General features: G+C 44.6%; 1 protein-coding gene and 1 pseudogene across 25 annotated transcripts in view; one reads left to right on the forward strand and one right to left on the reverse strand.

The window, feature by feature from the left end:
* Eif4g3 (eukaryotic translation initiation factor 4 gamma 3) overlaps positions 1-23,622 on the reverse strand; it is a 230,441-nt gene that overhangs the window by 195,250 nt on the left and 11,569 nt on the right. Inside the window, exon 1 of one of the 25 annotated variants that reach the window (XM_052717674.1) lies at positions 9,778-9,991. The exons of the other annotated variants lie outside the window; for them this stretch is intronic. The gene's annotated coding sequence lies outside the window, so the exon portion shown is untranslated. Of the gene's footprint in view, positions 1-9,777; positions 9,992-23,622 lie in introns of those variants that run through there. 25 annotated transcript variants of the gene reach the window in all.
* On the forward strand, positions 19,096-19,186 carry LOC128098016 (uncharacterized; annotated as a pseudogene).

Below are 23,622 nucleotides of genomic sequence, written 5' to 3' on the forward strand. Positions count from 1 at the left end.
CTCTGGAGGATCACCTCGCCAGAGCTTCGGTTAATTTTTTTGTTGTTTATTTTTTGTTTTTCGAAACAGGGTTTCTCTGTGTAACAGCCTTGGCTGTCCTAGATTTTCGAGAGGGGGGCGGTTGACCATGTACGGTTGGCCTGGAACTTACTATGTAGATTAGCTGGCCTCAAAGTCCCAGGGATCCACCTGCCTTTGTCTCCCAAGTGCTGGGATTAAAGGTGTGCACCACCACGGCCAGCCACAGTTCAGTGTTTCTTGACAGTGCAGGCTGTCAAGTCTCCCAAACGGATGCCCTAGACAGACTACCAGTCTACTCCCACCTAACAGAGCTTTCCGAGATGCTTTGGAGAGCCAGAGAGCTCTGTTTTGACTAAACAGAACTTCCTTGTTTGCTCCAAACTTCACTTCTAAAGACATGCAGAAGAGCCTCATGAAGGTCAATGTTACTTCAGAGAACAAAGACTACATGTGGAGATAAGGCATGGAAAAGTGTCTCACCTCCGAAGTTTTTAAAAGCAATCTTAGGGGTTGGGCGATGGTGGTGTACACCTTTAATTCCAGCACTCAGGAGGCAGAGGCAGGTGAATCTCTATGAGTTCGAGGCCAGCCTGGGCTACAGATTGAGTTCCAGGAAAGGTGCAAAGTTACACAAAGAAACCCTGTCTTGGGGGGAGGGAGGGAAGCAATCTTAGTCTTCTGCAGGACACAGAAGCTACACAGAGTTTTAGAGACCAGGATGAAGGCAGAGCCACAGCCCAAAGCACTTTGTCCTGAAGCCACGTCACTCTGCTAACTGAGAAATATCTAATCTGTTGTGAACATAGTCTCAAATGGGGACAGTTTCTTCTAGAAACACCAAATCCAACAGGTGGTGAAAATGAAACTGAAGCAGGAAACAGCATTCAAAGTCAGACCAGAGCTAACTTCTTCACATACTATTTCAGAAAACCAACCTGGTAAAAAAAACACGTAGGTCATGGCAGGTACCTTAGTGACCGAGTGTGCTCTACATTGTTCCACTGCTTCCTCAATCACAGTGGCACTAGGAGAATTCACTGAGAAGTCACTGAGGTCAGGTCAGACCACTGCAAGACCCTGAGTTTCCTTTCTACTAAATCAACGAAAGTGTTAAAATAATGTTAAAGATGGGATGTTAACCGAAAACAGTAGAAATAAAAAATGAGCTACCAGTAGACTGGGCTCAGCTCTTAAAATGATCCATGATTAGAGGACACAGCAGAGAATTAAAAACTGAGGGACCAGGGCGTGGCTCTGGCAACAAGCACTCGACTAGCTGCACGTAGCCCTGAGCTCCACCTCCAGAGATTCGGGAAAGCTAGTGTTTTGACTCACACTTGGAATCCTAGCACTCAGGAGAGGCAGGAGGATCAGAAGTCCTCGGTCAACCTAAGATACATGAGACATCTTTTAAAAGGAGGGGCAAGGAAAAGAAAAAGAAATTATCTAAATCAAACTAATGTGAAAAAATACTGAAGGCCTGACATGCAAACAACTGAAACTGCAAAAGAACCAAGTCGGCCAGATGGTGGGGTGGGGGGCATAGGGGGGGAGGAACACCTTTAATCCCAGCATCTGGGAGGCAGAGGCAGGCCGATGTCTGTGACTTCGAAGTCAGCCTGATCCAGAAGTAGAGAGAAACCCCCTGTCTTGGGGGGAAAAAATAAAAACAAAGTAAGAAAATACTTAGGATGATAGCCTAATTTTCCAAAAATAGTCAAAGACAACAAACCAATAAACTCAAGAAAATTTCAAGACAATTAGAAAAACAACCAACCAACACCCTGGCACATCAAACAGCTTGAAGGCAGCCCAAGGAAAAGAGCACACAGCCTCAAACAGGAAGAGAGGCTGCAGCAGGCCCCCTCAGATGCTGCAGGAGACAGACAGAGGGCTGCAGCAGGCCCCCTCAGATGCTGCAGGAGACAGAGGGCTGCAGCAGGCCCCCTCAGATGCTGCAGGAGACAGAGGCTGCAGCAGGCCCCCTCAGATGCTGCAGGAGACAGAGGCTGCAGCAGGCCCCCTCAGATGCTGTAAGAGAACAGATGCGTCTCAGGTGCCTCAAACAGCGAGAGGAAATCCATTACTCCAGAATTTCATATGCAGCCAAGACTTTCCAAATGACCAGTGTGGTGGTCATTACCAACACAACGAACGCTGTGTGTGCAAACTGAAGACAAATCGACAGATACTTTCCTTGAAACTCAGTGTCTAAGTGAGGTTTCTACTGCGGTGAAACACCATGACCAACCGAAACTTGGGGAGAAGAGGGTTGTAGTTGATTGCTTACTGTGAAGCGGAGCCAAGAGCAGGAACTCAGGGCAGGAGACTAGAGGCAGGAACTCAAGCGAAGACCATAGACCAACACTGCTCCCTGGCTTTCTCCCCAGATTGCTCAGCCTACTTTCTCATCCACCCAGGACCGTCTGCTGGGGGGGGGGGGGGGACACAGCCCACAGTGGGCGGGGCTCTCACACATCAGCTTTTAATCAAGAAATGCTTCCTAGACTTGCCTCGAGTCAACCTAACGGAGGCATTTTCTAATATAGGCTCCTTCTTCCCAGATGACTGCTGGCTTATGTCAAGTTGACCAAAAAAAGAAGAAAAAAAAATCTAACCAGGACAAAGAGAGAAAAACAAACAAACATTTCCAGCCTTGAAATGCAGTTTAAAAAAAAAAAAAAACTGCCGGGCGGTGGTGGCGCACGCCTTTAATCCCAGCACTCGGGAGGCAGAGCCAGGCGGATCTCTGTGAGTTTGAGGCCAGCCTGGACTACCAAGTGAGTTCCAGGAGAGGCACCAAAGCTACACAGAGAAACCCTGTCTCGAAAAACCAAAAAAAAAAAAACTGAAAGGTCCAAATATTCAAAAATTCTTCTAAAAACCCTTCCCATTAAATTCTGATTCTTTCTATCCAAACTGTAACTCCAAATACTGTAAGAAAACTAAAGCAAATAAAACTAGGGGCTCAGGGCTTGGGGATTTAGCTCAGTGGTAGAGCGCTTGCCTAGCAAGAACAAGGCCCTGGGTTCAGTCCTCAGCTCCAGGAAAAAAAAAAAAAAAAAAAACAACTAGCGGCTCAGGGTTATGCCAAGGCTCTGGGTGCCATCAAGGGAAGGAAGGGAAAGGCAGAAGGGAAAAGGGAAAGGAGGAAGGAGACAGGCAGGGAAAGGAGGGAGCACAGGGGCCATGGTTAGGGAGTCTGTAATCCCAGCTACTTCAGACAGGAGGACTGCAAAGTCAATGTCTTCCTGGGTTACAAGTTCAAGACCAGCCAGGGAAACTGTGGAAACCACTCCGGAAATACAGCTTAAGGGTAGAGCATTTTATACAGCCTATCAAAGGCTCCGCAGAACCACAAAAAGTAAAAGATAAATACTGTTCTCTAAATAGTAAAACGGGTTTTGTTTTGTTTTGTTTTATATATTTGGTATGTAAGCATTTTAACTTGCCCCAAAACAAAATAAAAAATCCTATTACGGGCTGGAGAGATGGCTCAGAGGTTAAGGGCACTGGCTGCTGCTCTTCCAGAGGTCCCGAGATCAATTCCCAGCAACCACATGGTGGCTCACAACCATCTGTAATGATATCTGGTGCCCTCTTCTGGCCTGCAGGGACATATGCAGGCAGAACACTGCATACACAATAATAAATAAATAAATGAATGAATGAATGAATAAATAAATAAATAATTAAAAAATCCTATTACACAAAATGACAATGTTCCAGAATTGACTAATATAATTGACCAGAATAAATCTAAGAACAGGGATTTCTTAATTATTATTATTGAATTTGTTTACTTGTGGAAGGGGTGCCACATGCATGTGGTATGGCGATCGGAGGACAACTTGCAGGGTTAGAATCTCTCCATCCACCATCTGGATCTCAGGGATGGAACCTGGGTCATCAGGCTTGGTGGCAAGCCCCTTTACCAGCTGAGCCATCTTGCTGACCACAGTAGCACTACATTTCACAAGCAGCTGAGGTCAAGCACAAACTCTGCTCTCTAAATGACAGTGTTGTACCCCACTGACTGGCACATTACAGCTACCTCAGGGAAAAGAGAAGCAGTCATCAAGACGGAAGCATAAACCAAGTGGTGGGGTATGCCTTTAATCCCAGCACCTGTAAGGCAGAGACAGGTGGATCTCTGAGTTCTGAGGCCAGTCTGGTCTGTAGAGTGAGTTCCAGAACAGCCAGGGATACCCAGGGAAACTCTGTCTCAAAAAACAAAAACAAAAACAAAAACAAAAAAAGATATAATCCAAATATATATATATATAAATCATAGACCAGTCCAGGCTCAGAAGCCAGAAACAGAAAGACACCATGCTGGAGGTTAGCCTGGATTATATAATGAGACCTTGTTGCTGGGGAACTTAGTTCAGTGGAACAGTGCTCGCCCAGTCAGTGTAAAGCCCTAGAGTTTGTCCCCCAGCAATGCAAACAAAAGATGGTGCCCACAACTCATTGTGATCTACACCTATCTAGCTGGAGTCTTTCAAACAATGAAAAATTAGATTTCAAAAATATTACATTTTTTAAAAATCAGGCAGACCAGAAATAAAGCGGTAACTTAACAGCAGCTGAGAAGCTCTTGAGAAACCAAGCCTACATGTATCTGAGTTCACAAGTATTAGACTGTTCCTGGACAGTCTAACTAGGTCTTTATTGGTGAATTACTAAGTACCATAAACTTGAATCAAATACACTCTTAACATGTAATTCTGTTATTTGGGTTATGACTCAATTATACTGTTTAAAATTCTTTTACATGTGAGCACGTGGGCTGGAAGAAAAAGGATTTCGCCAGACTACATCTCAAAAAACGACTTCATTCACAATCCTGTTCAACAGCTAGCAGATACACAATAGGCTTCTTTTGTTTCCATTTTAATGAACCACTGTGTGACTATTTCATTCATATGAATGTATGTCTGACAAAAAATAATTTAAAGCTAATCTAGTCTTGGCAGGTACCTTTGTCATCTATTTTCCAGAAAGCTGCAGAAGGAATAGTCTGTAACAAGCAAAGGATGAGTCAGGCCTGGGCACCCCCGACTCACATACAATGAGCCCATCAATGCCAGGTGTACATTCTCAATGAACTCCTCCCCACTTAAGTCTGCTAGCTGCCCCCAACTTCTGCTTCTCCCCGATTTCCTTGATAAAAACAAGAGGGTCGAAGGGGCTCGGGCAGGTGCTCTGAGACACCAGGCAACTCTTGGCCTCCCCTTCTCCTTCCTGCTAACTGGAATACAAATAAGCAGAACTGAAGCAGACCAGCCAACACTGGGTGGTATCTCTGACATCCAGGGGCCACAGTGGCTCAGGAGCGGATCCCATGCTAATCAGGGGTACTCAGATTAAAAAGAAACACTTCTGTTTTACACCTGCAGCACTCACATCTTTTTTCATGGTTTGCAGGCTTACAGAATTTCAAAGAATGCTACATCTTACTGGTTTGCACAAAGTTCCCATAGAAGAAACTGCAAACTAAGAAAGCCCACGACAGGAGAGCTCGGCAGTAGAGCACTTGCCAGGCATGTGTGGGGCTGTCAGCCTGATTCCCACCCAACACCACAAAAGGAGAAGAAAGTTGACTTTATTATAAAATGGGAAGGAAAATGGGTAGTGGCTGTCGGCGGCCATTAGTTTGTTAACCTGACTAACTGCATGCGGGTAATAAATGTTCTAAGACGATGTCAAAAGTAATGGAGAAATAAAAACTAAAGGGCACACCCACTGAGAAATGAAATCAGTTCATTTCTGCATCTCTCTAACACGCAATACTCCCAAAGCATCACTGTAACAGGGGCTGGCAAGGTGGTGAAGCGAGTGACCATGCTTGCCGCCAAGTCTGGGAACCAACTTCAATCCCAAGAACCCAGATAAATGTGAAAGGGAACCAATTCCATAGCGTTGTCTCTACAAGTACACAAGTGCCACATACACACATGAAAAAAACATAATAAATGAACTTTAAGAAAAAGTACTGCCCCAGTAACTATGCAACCCACAATATCACATGTAATATTTAAGATCTAAATTAACATCCAATTCGGGACTGGAGAGATGGCTCAGAGGTTGAGAGCACTGGCTGCTCTTCCAGAGGTCCTGAGTTCAATTCCCAGCACCCACATGGTGGCTCACAACCATCTGTAATGAGGTCTGGTGCCCTCTTCTGGTGTGTAGGCACAACACTATATAAGAAGAAATAAACCTCTAAAAAAAATACCCAACTCACAATAGCTGTTCTTTTTCTTTCTTTCTTTTCTTTCTTTTCTTTCTTTCCCCTAACTTTCTAAACCAGAGATCTTTTTCTTTTTTTTTAACAATTTATTTATTTATTATGTACACAGAAGAGGGTGCCAGATCTCATTACAGATGGTTGTGAGCCACCATGTGGGTGCTGGGAATTGAACTCAGGACCTCTAGAAGAGCAGGAGGTGCTCTTAACCTCTGAGCCATCTCTCCAGCCCCCAGAGATCTTTTTCTACCTATCACCCACAGCTCTGAAATCTAATTCAGGTCTGCCCCCCTTTTTAGGGGGGTAGGGGGTTTTCAGTTTTGCTGTGTAGCCCACTGCCCTCCAATTCTCAGACTTCATAATTCAGCCTCCCAAATGCTGAAATTCCAAGTGCATCTTTTTTGTTGTTTTGGTTTTTTGAGAAAGGGTTTCTCTTTGTAGCCCTGACTGTCCTTTGAGGTCAGCCTGGTCTACACAGTGAGTTCCAGGACAGCCAGGTGCTATGGGATGTTCTGTATGGCAAATGTGTTGCTCTGACTGGTCAATAAATAAAAACACTGATTGGCCATTGGCTAGGCAGGAAGTGTAGGCGGGACAAGGAGGAGAATAAAGCTGGGAAGTGGAAGGCTGAGTCAGAGAGACACTGCCAGCCGCCATGATGAGAAACAGCATGTGAAGATGCTGGTAAGCCACGAGCCACGTGGCAAGGTATAGATTAATGGAAATGGATTAATTTAAGCTGTAAGAACAGTTAGCAAGAAGCCTGCTACGGCCATACAGTTTGTAACCAATATAAGTCTCTGTGTTTGCTTGGTTGGGTCTGAGCGGCTGTGGGACTGGCAGGTGAGAGAGATTTGTCCTGACTGTGGGCCAGACAGGAAAACTCTAGCTACAGCCAGGGTTAAAGAGAGAAATCTTGTCACGGAAAACAAAGAAAAAGAATGTACTAAGTGCTTTTCCCTGTAAGGCAGAATGTTGTCTAGACATACGTAGATCGCTCACAAAGGTGAGCTTGAGAGAGATTTGTCCTGACTGTGGGCCAGGCAGGAAAACTCTAGCTACAGCCAGGGCTAAAGAGAGAAATCTTGTCACGGAAAACAAAGAAAAAGAATGTACTAAGTGCTTTTCCCTGTAAGGCAGAATGTTGTCTAGACATACGTAGATCGCTCACAAAGGTGAGCTTGAGCGCCGCCCTGCCTCTCCACAGGCACGGACCGTGAGCTGAAGGAAACAGTAGCAGCCTGTGCACGGTGATGCACTCTTCCCTAAAACCCAGGACCCCGAGTCTACACAATGACACAACACCACTCGACAGAACCATAAAACCAAGCAAGCCGTTTTCCGAACGGCACACTCCATGTTAAAACTATACAACAGCCTCTTCAAGCTTCAGGCACAAAGTTGGGCATGCCAGAATTTGCCTACAGTTCCAGCACAAGGGAGGCAGAGGCAGGCAGATCTCCACTAAGCTGAGGCCAGTTTGGTCTACACCCTGAGTTCTAGGACAGCAAAGGCAAAAAAAGGCACTTGACAGACTATGATGGAGGATTGCTCCTTATTTCTTTATTTTGTAAAAGCTTTGAAGCTTTGATTAAACTTTGTATAAATAAGAAAAAAAAAAACAGGTTAATAGCTACTAAAATAAAAAACGACTGCTGTAAAATCACCCAAAGGGAAGTAATGTTCAAGGTTTTTAGCAGGAGGAGCTGACACACAGTCTCACTAGATACACAGCCAGGCTAGCCTGGACCTCCCCAGCCCAAGTTCAGCCTCATGTGCACAAACCACAACACTCAGATAACGAGGGGCTTTCAAGTTAGCTAGCTCTACAGTTAGCTACCTCTCAGTTTGAGAACAATTAATAAATTCTGTCTGGAGAGGAAAGCTGAGTCAAGAAGGGCTTGTCTTGCATTCACAAGGACCTGAGTTCAACCCCTAGAACACACACTTAAAAAAAAAAAAAAGTCAGGCGTAGTGGCACTTGCCTTTAACCCAGCACTCGGAGGCAGAGGCAGGCAGATCTCAGTGAGTTCAAGGCCAGCCTGGTCTACATAGCGAATTCCAGGACTGCCAGGGCTAGGTAGAGACCCTGTCTCTTCACAAAAACACAAAAGCAGGTGTATGGGTACAGGCCGAAAAGTCCCAGCACTGGGGAGATGGAGACAGATGGGTCACACTGTGGTGGTTTCAGTAATAAAGCCCCCCGAACCGGGTCATTTATATCCGAATGTCTGGTCCCAAGCTCGTGAATGTCTGAGTAGGACTAGGAGGTGTGGCCTTTGGTAGAGGAGGTGTGTCACTGGGGATGGACTTTGAGGTTTCAAAAGCCCATGCCAGGCCCAGAGTGCCCACAGTGCCACTCTGCCTGTGAATCGGTTACTTTCTTTTGTTAGGGCCGCCTTCATCATGGTGTCTCTTCACAGCAATAGAACAGTGACTAAGACACAGAGTGACATATTACATTTTAAATAATAATAGCAATTAATAACAAATAAGAAAGAAAACTAAATCTTTTTATTTTTGTTTGGTTTGGTTTGGTTTTCTGAGACAGGGTCTCCCTATGTAGACCAATATGGTCTTAAATTCACAGAGATTCATTCTCCTGCCTCTAGCTGTCTCCTCGGGGCTGGGATTAAAGGACACCAGCCCAGATGTCTTATTTTTTAATTAGCATTGATCATGCATACAAAATACTGGGTCTCATCCTGACATCTTGTGCAGGAATGCACTTTGGTCACTTTCACGGAACTGAGTGCTTTAGATAACTAAGGAAACAGAAAAGCGGCTGTGGCCTGGCACTAGTGGCCGTGCTATACCCACGGGCCCTCTCTATACCTGGCTCTGAGAAAAGTGAATGTAATCAGTGCATCACTTTCAACTACTGCATTCCTAAAATGTGGCTGGGAGCAGCTCTGCCACAAAGCACTTCCCTGGCACGAGAGAGGCCCTGGGTTTGATCCTTCGACAGCACACACAAAAAATTTAATTCCAATAACTGAAGTAAAAATACTGTGCACGTAAAGCCAACCCTGGGGTCCCACTGGGAAGTGAGAACAGCTGGGAGAGGAACTGCTGTACTGTTCTGTGCTCCAGAAATCTTTACTAAGGAAATATCTGAAATACTGACAATCATCTGCACAGAGACAATCCCAGCAAAACTACTGGACAACCACAGCGAAAGACCTCTGACCTATACACACACAAGCATAAACATCTGCACACACATGCATAACACACACAAAAAAATGTCAAAGAGGAAAAGCCTTTCTTTCTTTTTTTTTTAAGATGACAGTGTCTTACTGCCCATGGAGATACATTATTTCCTCCTTTGCCGACCCTGGTGTCCTACATCACATCATGTCTGTCAAGTCACAGACAAAAAGAACAAGAACTCAGGCAGGCAAAAACACATCCATCCACCTGGCAGTGTATCCTGTCTGGGGAGTGTCCCAGGGATACAAACAGCAACTTCAATTCCCAAATCCACCACACCCACCTCTCACCTGGGGCTTCTTTCTGAGGTCGAAGTACTCCTCACCCCAGCTCCACACCAGAAGAGACCTGTTTAATTCTGCCCCATTTGCCGCTCACTTCACTGTTAATAACCATTTGCATTTCATCCAATTCACCAACTAATCAGCAATCTGCATCATTCTGCACACTGCTGTCATCATCTGCCAGACAGGTACGTACGCCTTGCTGCTTTCGGCGGCGGCAGCCAACACTGATCGGTGAGCGGCAGCATCTGCTGAGGTTTCTTGCTGCGGCAGAGAAGGGGTGGGTCCCTTGCTGAGGCTATAAATCCCAATACTAGTGGCATTTCCTCCCAACTGCAGCATCTCTACACTCTCCCTCCAGCAATCCCCATTCTGGCAACGACGACTCAAAGAATCCTAACCCAGGGCACTGTCCCCTCAGCTCCTCCTCCTGCTTCCTCCCAGGAAGCACAGCCGAGTCCTGTACAGCCCTTACTGCAGAAGCAGCCATTTTTGGTTCAGCTCTGCTGAGCTCCAGCTGGAAGGCAGGACAGAAGAACAGAACGGCAAAGGACTTTGAAAAGGAAACTGTTGAACACAGTGTCTCACCAACACTGCATTCCTTCACGTCATTAAAAGTACAGCCTTCCTTTATATCACATATGCAACTTTCAACTATTTCCTCGCTGGCAATGTACCAGCAGAGTGTGGCTACAATGACACTTGACGAGCTGGGTTTCTGTTTACAGGTTTTCCGTATTGTTTTGGGATGGAGGTTCAGTGCTAGAGATCAAACCCAGGGCCTTGTCCATACTAAGAAAGCACTCTGCCGGGTGGTGGTGGCACACGCCTTTAATCCCAGCACTCAGGAGGCAGAGCCAGGAGGATCTCTGTGAGTTCGAGGCCAGCCTGGTCTACAGAGCAAGATCCAGGACAGGCACCAAAACTACATAAATGCTGTATTGAAAAAAAAAATACAAAAAAAAAAAAAAAAAAACCCCACCCACATGCACTCTAACACTGAACAATGTTCCCAGCACATAAAAACCAAACCGAAAAATCAAACAGTGCTGTGAGAGGAAGCAGGATCAGAGGTGGAAGCCTTCCTCTTCCTCTCCCTCAATTCCCTGGTGAGCCTCCATGAACGCTATTTTAAATCCTCTTTTTGCTCTTAAAACAATCATTATAACTTAATCTGTCTTACAAAATAGGCCCTTATAGAGTCAAATGAGTTTATTTCACTTTTCAAGATAAAGTATGATCATGTTTGCAATTAAAAAGCAGTACATGAGGACTGAGGACGCAGCTCAGTGGTAGAACACTCACATAGCACACACATTCCAGGACCTGGGTTCAAACCCCAGCACCAGGAAAGCAGTATGTAATTAAACAAGTATCACTTGTTATGTAAAAACTACCTAACCTCACTAGACAAGCCTCTGCACGCTAGTATATAAAGCACTTTTTCTACCCTTACAATTCCTTATTACCCTGGGTGTGTATGATGAGTCTGCTAGGTGCACAGGCCATAGCACTTATACAAAGGTCAGAGGAGGGCTTTGTGCAGTCAATCCTTTCCTTCCACATTCTGGGGATGGAATTAGGTTCCAAGCTACTGAACCATCTCACTGGCTCCTCCAGGCATATTTTAAAAATAAAATTTGAGCCGGGTAGTGATGACTTACACCTTTAATCCCAGCACTTGGGAGGCAGAGGCAGGAATATCTCTCTGAGTTCGAGGCCAGCCTGGTCTACAGAGTGAGCAGTTCCAGGAAAGCCAAAGCTAAACAAAGAAACCCTATCTTGAAAAAACAAAAAAAAACAAAGAACAAAAAAGAAAGAAAAGAGGGGTGAACTGGTGTTCACTGCTACATCGTTTGCCCACCGTGAGTGAGACCCTGGTGTAATTCCAAGGACTGCAAAAACAACAGGATTGACTTGAAATCGGTCAAGCCGAAATCAGTTGCAGAATCTTAAGGATATCTAGGGCTAGAGAACCGTTCAGTGGTAAGACAGTACTTGTCCAGCTGTATCAGGCCCTCACTGCAGCCAGCACAGCAAGATGAGTAAGTACTAAACAGCACTTACATAAAGTTCAGTTTCTCTTGTATCATCTATGGGAACAAAAAGAAAACTCCCTGGTCAGCTGTCCCTCACCTGGCCTGCTAGGGAAAAGAGACTGGGTGGGCAGCATCTGCTAGATACTTATCTATAAACAGAGGATCTTCAGACAAAAGCTTGTATCAGAACCATCTTGATTTACTATCCAGGATTTACTATCTTGATTTACTATCTTGAATCACTGATGATTTACAATCCAGGAGGCTAAAGGTGTAGTATAGTGGCATAGTGCTTCACACACACACACACACACACACACACACACACACACACACACACACACACGCATGCACGCACACACATGCACACGTACACACACACACACACGCACACACGAGAATAAAGGTTCAAGTTCAAGACCTGTGTGAGCTATGCAATGAGAAACTGTCCCAAAAAGCAAAGGAAAAAAAACAAATAAAACCTTGTCCAGCCCTCTGAGCATCTGGGCATCTCCAAGCCCCACCCCACGACTCAAGGATGAAGGAGTTAAAGCACACAGAGGAGGTTCTGCACACTCACATCTGTAAGTGACAACAGTCAAGGACCTCTGAACTGCAGGAAAGCTCAAAGCAACAGTGGACTTCCAAGCACTGGGAAAGCTGAAAAACTAGGAGGTGAGTTTGATGGCAGGTTGTAACAGAGAAATCCTATCTCTAAAGATAAGAAACAAAACAAAACAAAAAACAAAAAAACCTCAACCACTGACCGAAGTGCTAACACATTTAAAGAAGCATTATCAAGTATCGGGTAAAACTGTAAGACCAGCAATGGGGAGAATGAGGATCTCCAGTTCAAGGCCAGTCTGTGCTACACAATGAACTCCTGCCTCAAAAAAATAAATATAAATGCCTGCGACTGGAAAAGAGGCTCAATGATTAAGAGCAATGGCTGTTCTTCCAGAGGACCCAGTTTCAACCCCTAGCACCCATGTGGAAGCTCACAACCCTTTGCAAACTCCAGTACAAGGTGATCTGCACCCTCTTCTGGCCTCCTCAATCACTGCATCCATGTGGGACACAGGCGAACATTCCGGCAAACAGCCATACACATAAAATAAAAGTAAAAATAAACAGCCAGGCGGGAGTTGCCCACCTTTAATCCTAGCACTCGGGAAGGCAGAGGCAGGTGGATCTCTGTGAGTTTGAGATCAGCCTGGTCTACAGTGAGTTCCAGGACAACCAGGGCCACACAGAAAGTCTGTCTCAAAAAACAAAACAAAAATAAAATAAATAATAAAATCTCAAAAAAATTGCCAGGTAAATAAGCTTATACACATATTGTTACGTTGATCCCTAAATGTTCCACTGTTTCCCACTCCTCTCTCATTACATTACATAGCAACATTACATTTTTCTGGCACAGTGGTCACTCTTTACTTCATCCCACAGTCCTCCTGAGGTATACAAGAGGCATTAACCATATGCTACTCCTGCACCAAGCAGCTTTCTGACACTGTCTGAAGAGTCTGAAAAGTTCTCATCTCCAGGGTTCCTAGACGGACGTCCTGGCTCCTTCACAGACTTTATAGGTGCTCTCAAGCCCAGCAGTGCTAATTCTAACTCAACTGTGGCGTCTGCCACAGTAACATGTCCTTCTGACAACCGAGGCCATGTGAGAAGAGACCGAAGAGGATTTCCATGACCTACTCCACCCTGAAGACTCCGGTGCTCTATATTCTCAATCCCAACATAAAATGATGCTGGTTGCTGGGAGCGGTCCGAGGCTAGCAGATGAGTCAGCAGGTGAAGCCACTGGTGAGAAGCGGTTTCATTACACTTTGGACAACAGAGATGCCAGCAAAAGACAGCTGCCATTGTTTACATTGCTGAACATGCTGTCAGCCTTCACAGGCTTGTAAAGCTACCCATTGTCAGCAAGCCCCACTCTCCTTAGTTACGGGTTAAGAAGCATCAAGCTTAGCAAGTAGCTCTGAAAACGCTGCAAACCATCTCCTTCCCGAGCACAACTAACACGTTTAGCCACCAACCAGGTCCCTGGTTCAAAGGACTGATCATTTCTGAAGATCTGTGGACCACAAAGCAGGTAAATGAGCACTCAACAACCAACCTTACCACTAGAAGCCTGCCTCTAGTGGCAATAAACCCGGCTCTACGTAGACAGACATCGTTCTCAGACACGGCAAAGTGCTTCAGCAACACATAAACGGATGTCAAGGGCACTAAACTACTTAAAATACAAAGAGAGGAACTGAAAACAAGTGGGTGAAATGGGAATTGCTAATCTCTCTGTGACAGCCACTTTCTGTCACAAAGCACCCTGAGCCAGCCACTCAGTGAAACTCTCTTGTCTGCTTTTGAATGCTCGCCACTCAGTTTCACTTCTCAGAGCCCAAAGTGGTCATCTTTAAGAATCCTGTGCCTTGCCGGGCGGTGGTGGCGCACGCCTTTAATCCCAGCACTCGGGAGGCAGAGCCAGGCGGATCTCTGTGAGTTCGAGGCCAGCCTGGTCTCCAAAGCGAGTTCCAGGAAAGGCGCAAAGCTACACAGAGAAACCCTGTCTCGAAAAACCAAAAAAAAAAAAAAAAAAAAAGAATCCTGTGCCGTAAGATTTCCCTCTCCAAACCCACTTTTTCAAGTTTTCACTTTCAACAGAATGACGTCATACACAATGGTTTACCTACACAATTTCACCTGTAGTCCAGCTACTAGGGAGGGCAGGGCAAGAGGCTCTCAGGAGCCCAAGAGCTCAGGACCAGTCCTCCAAACCCCACTTAAAAAAAAGAAGAAAAGAGCCTAGAAATTAGCCATCAACCATGAGGCATGAGACCGGCTAACTAAGTATCAAAAGCTCCTCCTGCTTAAAGCTGATCATCGGTCTTGCCCAGGGCTAGAGAGGCAAGGGCAGGCAGATCACTGAGTTCTGAGGCCAACCTGGTCTACAGAGATGTTCCAAGCCAGCCAGTGTTACATAGTGAGATCCTGTCTCAAGAAAATAAAATAAAATATAAAGCCTGATCAATTAAGGGTGAGGGACGAGGGAGGGTACAGCTTGGGATGAGAGTGAATATTCAGTGTGCAGGGTCCTGGCAGCCAGGATACAACACTTAACACTATCAACTGCACTTCATTCCTCGTTAGCATTTAAAGATCTTTTATCAAAAAATGTGGGGCCAGAGATAGGTCTCAGCAGGTTATGGCAGCCACCACACAAGCCTCGAGACCTGAGTGCTCAGAACCAAGTGTGCCGTGGCACATAAGCACACACACATACATACACACAAAACCAGCAATTAATAACAACATTTAATGAGGATTTTGGGGCTAGGGAGAAAGGCCAATGTAAAGTCACTGTGCAAGTACAAGGTCCTGAGTTCAGATCTCCAACAGTCACATAAAGGCTGGGTGTACTAATGGGCAGAAAGAGATGGATCCCAGGGGTTTGCTGGCCAGCTAGGCTAACCAAAACGGTGAGCTCCAGTCTCAGTAAGAGACCGTTTCAAAAAACAAGTAAAGGGACTAAGGAAGACAGATGATGTTAATCTCTGACCTCCACAAGCATCCTCTTAAGTAAGCACACTATACACTCACATGTGAAGGGAGGACAGGGAAGGAGGGAGGGAGGGAGGGAGGGAGAGCAGGGAGAGATTCAGCCCAGAATGGTGGCTCAAGCCTATAATTTCAGCACTGAGGAGGCTGAGGAAGGATGACCAGTTCAAAACCAAACTTGGCTACAGAGTGAGTTGTAAGTCAGCATGTGATATATAAGACCCTGTCAAAAACAAATAATAACAAAAAAAAATGTATATATAGTGAATTTAAATTAATGATTTCAGCCAGGCAAGGTGGTACACACCTTAAATCCTAGCCCTCAGAAGAGAGGCAAAGGCATGCAAATTTGAGTTCCAGGCCACCCTGGTCTACATAGATAGTTACAGGCTAGATAGTGCTATATAAGGAGACCCTATCTCAAAATAAATAAATAAATAAATAAATAAATAATAACTATAAAGTTAATAATAGTTAATAAAGTTATTTATAGTAACTATTACCTAGGATTAAGTAATTTATTTTTAAAGTTTTAAGTATGAAATGCGATTGCAAAAACTGAAGACATAGTTAGATAAAACTACTGAAGCAAGTGGCCTCAGACAAGGAACAACCAAGGCACTTCAAACAAGAACAGACTTCTTCTCCAGTCAGTCCCATCTTTAAAGGCAGTGGTAAGCTTCCTGTAAAGTCCCACCACTCTCAGACTCCGTAAGGGGAAAGCTTCATAGCTGTCCCCTGACTGGCAACAGCTTCCTCATCACATCACCAGCCACAGCGCAGACTCCTCAAAACTTTCACCTTTCCACTGTGCTGACATCATCACAGACTTGTTTTCCAACCCTTTCTGCTCACACGGTTCCTTCTCACTGCAAACCCCTTCAGGTATCTCCACTTCCTAAATGAATTGAACGTTCCGCTCACTTCAAGCCCAAGATATCCTAAACTGAATAGATGTCTTCTCTCAAAGGATGAACACAAATTCTCTACTTTCCTTTACTCAGTCAATGACAGCATCATTCTCCAGTCTCAAAAGCTAGGAGTAGGAGGCAGGAGAAATGGCTCAGAAGGACACTGGCTGTTCTTACAGAGGACCCAGGTTCTATTCCCAGCACCCACACAGTTCACAACTCATCCCTAAATCCAAGGTCCAAGGGATCCTATGCCCTCTTCCAACCTCTGCAGGTATTAGGCATGCATGAGGTACACACACGGAGGCAAAACACTCACACACATAAAATAAAAACCTCAACAAACAAAAAAAGCCTCCCAACTGCTACAGGAGAAAAGCAGATTCCACAACTAGACAGCCCCAAGGGCCTCCTGAGCCACCCACACATGGAACTTTCAATGCTTTCCACCAGTTCGACTTCTGACCACAGCAAACTCACCATGGGCCATTTTCTAACTGCTGAGCACGACTCCAAAGGCTCGTGACATTTTACTCAACTGGGGATGGCCTCCTGATAATGAAAATCCTACTTCCTGTCCTCTAGCTCTCAATGATTGGCAAGGCTCAGCTCTGCCAACTCCCCTGGGAGAACACGTCAGCTCTCTCAACTGTCTGCTTGATACAGAGGAGACAGGGCTTTCTTCTGCACCCCCTCAACAGTAAGTACACATGTAATGGACTTCTGCTTCCTTTGCTCTAATCCCTAGTACCCAAACAACTGCCCTCTGAGCCAGGCATGCCAGACAATGCCTGAAGTAAACGTAAGGATGGATTAACGAGCGCTGGCCAATGTCTACCTCTCACTGCCGTATGCACACAAGCACATGTGCCACCAAGCGCGCGCGCACGCACACACACACACACACACACACACACACACACACACACACACACTACTTACTCAAACAAGTCCATACACTACACACAACACCCCGCAACACACACATACACAGAGAAAGGTTTCTCCTCCATTACTCCATTTGATCAATTATAACCCTTTGAAAAGGAGACATGAACTCCCTTTCCTGCTTTAGTAGATGGCAGAACAGAACCTGTCAACAGTGACAGGCTTTACCCAGGCTCACACACTGCAGACTCTTTGTCTTTTTTATTATTTCAGAGTTGATTAAAATATTTATTACTATTATTATCATCATCATCATGTGTATAGGTGTTTTGGCTACATGTATGTCTGTGAACCATGTGTATACCTAGTACCCTGGGAGGTCAGAAGAGGGCATCAGATATCCTGGGACTGGGACTGGATAACAGGTGGTTGTAGCCACTACGTGGGTGCTAGGAATCAAACCCTGGTCCTCCGAAGAGCAGCCTGTGCTTTTCCTAGGAGTCAAACCCTGGTCCTCTGAAGAGCAGCCTGTGCTTTTCCTAGGAATCAAACCCTGGTCCTCCGAAGAGCAGTCTGCGATTTTCCTAGGAATCAAACCCTGGTCCTCTGAAGAGCAGCCTGTGCTTTTAACAGTTGAGCCATCTCTACACACAAAGTTTTTTTTTTTTTAACATTATTTATTTTGTTTTGTTTTGTTTTTGAGACAGGGTCTCTCTGTGTAGCCCAGACTGTCCTGGAACTCACTCTGTAGACCAGGCAGGTCTTGAACTCTCAGAGGTCCGCCTGCCTCTGCCTCCTGAGCGCTAGGATTAAAGGTGTGTGCCACCACAGCCCAGCTAAAATATTTTAAAATTCAAAACTATTAATATTATATGGCTATCAATGCAGTTCAGCCAGTCAAACCAAGTTCAATCCCTCCCTAAGATCTACATGGTAGAAGAAGAGAACCAACACTCAAATACTGTCCTCTGACCTCCATATAAGCGTGCATAGCCATGTACAAGCACAATAAATACAGAAACAACTGTGATTTTAAAAACCTACTAATATTACCTGTTTGCCTGAATACTTAGTTGCACAAATGAGAAGTTACTATAGAAATGAAAGCCACAGAAAAAGTAAAAGAACAGTAAGTTAATATGTAACTAATTAATGAAACTGTCTGTCTCCTCCCCTTTTTCTATAGTCATTTTTAAAGTAGGATGTCTGTCCACACAGACAGGCTTGTATCTAGAGTGGAAAAGGCAACAACAAAAGCCTCAGCACAGTGTGCAGTGCACGTGGCTGCCACAGGTACAGACCACCACTGTCACTAGGTAAAGATGACAGCTGTGAGGCTTCCACTGTGCTCAGCAGATAAGAGCCTGCTACTTCTGCAGTAGACCTGAGTTCGGTTCCCAGCAGCAAAACCAGGGGGCTGACAACCACCTGTAACTCCAGCTCCTGTGGACACATGCACTGACACACACAGACACAAGTAAAAGAAAGCTTTCCAAAGGAGCCATGTACAGTTATGAAAACATGGCTTCCGCTCTCGCTCGCTCTCTCTGGAGCACTTTTAAGCAGTCTGAATAAAAATGACTTCACTGAAGAAGTGTTACTTCAGGTGACACCTAAACCCGACCTCAGTGTAAGACTCAGGATACAGCTCTCCAGACGCACAGGAGCTTCCAGTGTGCTCCTGCCACCAGCCCCAGGCCTCCGGAAGCTGTAGCAAACACATCCTTTTACAGAAGGAATGTATTCCTGGGGAAAGGATTCTGAAGGCAGCTAGACAGTGCTGAGCCTACAATCCCAACACCCAAGAGACTGTAGGATTAGTGCACAAGGACAGTCAGAGCTACATACCTGTCCAAGACCAGACAGGGCTACCTTAGCAAGTTCAAGGCCAGCCTAGGCTGTACAATGAGATGTCTCAAGTGCTCACTTCAGCAGCACACATACTAAAACTGGACCGATACAGGGCAGCATGGCCCCTGCACAAGGATGACACACAAATTACATATTTTTCCATTACCATGTGCAATCAATAAACAATTGAATTCTCTTGGGGAAAGAGTCTGTTTTTCAAATGACTTCCCACTGTGAAAATGCACTTGGGAAGCTGAGCAAATAGCTGTACTATATGAGGCCAGCCTGCTACATACTGCGCTCCAGGTCAATCTGGGCTACAGAGTAAAACCTCACCTCAAAATAAAAACAAACCAAAATTCAGCTTTCAGGCTGGAGATGCAGCTCAGAGCACGGTGCTCTCTCAGCATGTATGAGCCAAGTTCCCCACACACTAGTCAACAGCCTAGTACAGAGAGGACATAAGAGATAAACGCATTCGGAACCAAAGGATTTCTAAAAATCCAAACATCCATTTACTTAAAAATTTAGAGGAAGAAAATAAAATATAAACCATTCCATACTTGAAAGAAGATTACTTTTTTTTTTTTTTAAGTTTTTTGAGACAGGGTTTCTCTGTATAGACTTGGCCATCCTAGAACTCACTTTGTAGACCAGGCTGGCCTGTAACTCATATAGATACGCTCGCCTCTAACTCCTAAGTGCTGGGATTAAAGGCGTGTGCCACCACCACCAGGCTTTGAAGGAAGATTTTAATCCAGCATGGTCTCTAATTTCTTTTATAGCCAAGGATGACACTGAACTCCTGATCCTCCTTTCTATCTTCCCTAGGAGTACACTGCCCTAATCAATTTACATGGTGCTAGGTTCAAACTTAGGGTCTTGTCATTCTAGGCAAGCATTCTAGTACATAAGCTACAGTCCTAGCCCTTCAATATTACTTTTATATTTGCAAGTCAGGAGAGTCAAAAGAGTGATTTGGGTAGTTTCTCTGTAGTGCTGGCTGTCCTGGATCTCACTCTGTAGACCAGGCTGGCCTCGAACTCAGAGATCCGCCTGCCTCTGTCTCCTGAGCGTTGGGATTAAAGGTGTGCGCCACCACTGCCCCACTCATTTCTTGCTCTTACTGATCGAGCTAAGGTTATAAAACATGCTAAGATTAACAAAGTGGGTACAGGATATAAGACAAGGCCAAGGGGCCCTTCTACTCCTTCAGCAACCTTTCTGTAAGTTAAAAGTTAGTTTCCGGCTAAACAGGGAGCTCAGCAGGTAAAGCATCTGTCAAGCAAGTATGAGAACCTGAGTTCATGTCCTCAGAACCCACTCAATGGCCCCAGTGCTCCTATGGGGAGGGCAGAGACAGGAGAATCCCAGGACATTCGTGGCCCGACCAGCCTGACATTCACAGCCACAAACAGAGTTCCTGTCTCAAACAAGCTGGAAGGCAAGACCCAAGGCTGTCTTCCAGACTCCTCAAATGGATCATGGACATGCACACCAGCACTCACACAAATAAACACACATGAACACATATCAGAAACACATATCCCAAAAGTAAATAAGCAAAATTAGTTCAATAGTTCTTTTTAAATGAGGGGAGTTGACAAGAATTTGCTCCTATTTAAATTCACATGTTAATATCACAGACCTTTACAACTTGAAAAAACTAATAAATGATTAAATACAAATTACTGGACAAAGGGCTACCTCACAAAGCATTTCAGTAACACACCTAGAAATAGCATGAAGCCTTCCAATTTTCTAAGTTCTAAAACGGAAACTAGGAGTAACCATATATCAGGAGCATAACAGACAGGTAATTGTCAATGTTACAAAAGCTCTCAAATCACCAAGATTTTACATAAAGTAAATGCTTAGGCAAGTAACCCTTTCCTCGCTAAGCTTCTTAAGCAGAGGGAAGACAGGGGCAGAAAGCTGAATCCAAAAACCCCCAAGTTTCCTTTCAATCTAAAAAAGGACAGCTGGAGAGATGTTGAGCGGCTAAGAGCACTGCTGTTCTTGCAGAAGACCTGGTTCAAGTCCCAGCACCCACATGATGGCTCACAACCATCCTAACTCCAGTTCCAGGGATCTGACACCTTCTTCTGCCCCCAAGAACACCAGGCACAAACATGGTACACAGATACACGTGGAGACAAAATAACCCAGACATATAAAATAATAAATTTTAAAAAAGAAAAAAAAAAAAAAACAGCTCATGGAAAGACTCTTTAAATACACTTCAAACTTTACTCTTCAAACACTTTTGTTTTGTTTTGTTTTTCAAGACAGGATTTCTCTGTGTAACAGTCCTTGGCTGTCCTTGAACTTGCTCTGTAAACCAGGCTGGCCTCGAACTCAGAGCTCTGCCTGCCTCTGCCTCCTGAGTGCTGGGATTAAAGGTGTGTGTCACCACATCTGGCCTCAAACACTTTATTTGTTGTTGTTAAATTCACTCAAACATATTTTTAAATTTTCTAAATGCTGAGCTAAGGTACACTTAGATGTCTGGACCTTTATGATTTTTAAAAAATATTATCTTCCTTTTCTTATTACTTGGATGTGTGTACAAACAAGTCATGTATGTTGGGGTGTTCAGAAGACAGAAGAGGGTATCGGATCCACTGGAGCTAGAATTATAGGCAGTTGTAAGCCACGCAACTTAAGGACCCTCTCAACCACTGAGCCACCTGTCCAGACCCCCTCTGCAATTTTTTTTTTTTTTAAATCAAGAATGAAATCACTGACTGTCCACACCAACACTCAGTTTTTACTGTTGCCTAAGATTTCAGCACACTCAGTCACTTACCACACGAGAAGGGTCTAGGCTAAGGGCACATGTTCCTGTCAGCTTTAGAAACAACAGTTACCTCAGGAAGTTGAACTGCTTCCAAATTCTATTTCTGAAAGAGCGACAATGTAATATTGAGAGTATCAGCTGCCTCAATTAAGCCTCCAGAATTCAAAAATTTTAATCATTAGATACTTGATGGCATTAAAATTCTGCAGGTTAATGAAGATCCACTTCCTCTGCATATTTATTAGTGACGTACTAAAAAGCAGATATAACCTTACTACTCTATTATTTAAATTTCAAGAGGAAGAGCTTTAGTTTGTGTGTGGAATGTTTTTGACTACAATTCATAAAGCCCATGTTTTATTAAACTCATACGGTTATTCAAATACCTCTCTTCCTTTTCTGAGAGAGCACCTACTATGTAGCCCTGACTGATTTGGAACTCCCAATGTAGACCAGCCTGGCCTTGAACTCACGACATTTACCTGCATCTGCCTCTGCTTCCTGAGTGCACACACAACATTAACATGTGAAAAGGCTGAATGGGAGACTGTATTTGACAGAAGCCTTAAATTCAGAATGTAGATAAAAACTAAAAACTCAAAGGGGCAGGAGAGATAACTCAGCAGTTAAAAGCACTTGTTTCTTGCTCTTCCAGGGGACCCAAGTTCTGTCCCTGGCAGTCAGGTGGCTTCCAACTACCTATTAACTCCTGCTCCAGGTGATCTGATACCTCTTCTGGCTTTCTCAGTTACCTTTACACACACATGCACACCTAGCTATAAACACATATACATGCATAATAATTAACCCTTTTAAAAGTGGAGGGTGGCCCACACCTGCAATCCCAGCACTCAGAGGCTGAGAGGGGAGGACCTCAAGTTCTAGGCAAGCCTGGGGAACAGAAAAATGAATGAATGAATGAATGAATATATAGATGACTGGTGTAGTTTAAATAAGAACAGCCCCACATAGGTTCATAAATTTAATGCTTGGTCACCAGGAAGTGAGTGGCACTATCTTAAAGGATTAGAAGGTGTGGTCTTTTCGGAGGAGGTGTGTCACTGAGTGTGGGCTCTGAGGTTTCAAAAGCCGAGGCCAAGCCCAGTGTCCATCTCTCTTCCTGCTGCCTTTGAGGATCGAGATGTAGAACTCTCAGCCCTTTCTCCAGCACTAGTCTGCCTGTGTCCTGCCATGCTCCCTGCCATGATGATAATGGACTCAATCTCTGAAACTCTAAGTGAGCCCCAATTAAATACTTTCCTTGTAAAAGTTGCCATAGTCATGGTGCCTCTTCACAGCAAGAGAACACTAAGACAACTGGGTAAAAGATATGAACAGATTATTTTGACAAACAACAAACGGCCAATATAACAAGAAGAGGTGCTCATGTTCGTTAGTCACTGGGGAAATACAAATCAAAACCACAAGGAAAAAAGCTACACATCCAGTGGGAAGACCTGCAGACAAGTAATGACAAAGACAGACAACCGCCACACCCATACACAGTTATAAGGTAATAATGATGTAGAGGCTCAGGGAAAGTGTCAATTCCTCAAAGTGGGAACCCAAAGTTTCCTCATGGAACGCAGCAACTGTACTACTAGGTTTATACCCAAGAGAAACCTAAGCAGGCTTTTCGGCTCTTCATTATCCAATAGCCAAATGTTTCACACAACTCAAATATCTACCAACTGGAAAATGAATAAAGATGGAGAATGCAGAGCACCACTTGATGCTGACAGCAGAGAGGTCAAGTAATGATGCATGCTCCAACACAGATGAACTCCGAAAGCAG

This window comes from Peromyscus californicus, unplaced genomic scaffold, assembly GCF_007827085.1.
Source record: "Peromyscus californicus insignis strain IS unplaced genomic scaffold, ASM782708v3 Scaffold_5__1_contigs__length_169319896, whole genome shotgun sequence".
Taxonomy (NCBI): Eukaryota; Metazoa; Chordata; class Mammalia; order Rodentia; family Cricetidae; genus Peromyscus; species Peromyscus californicus.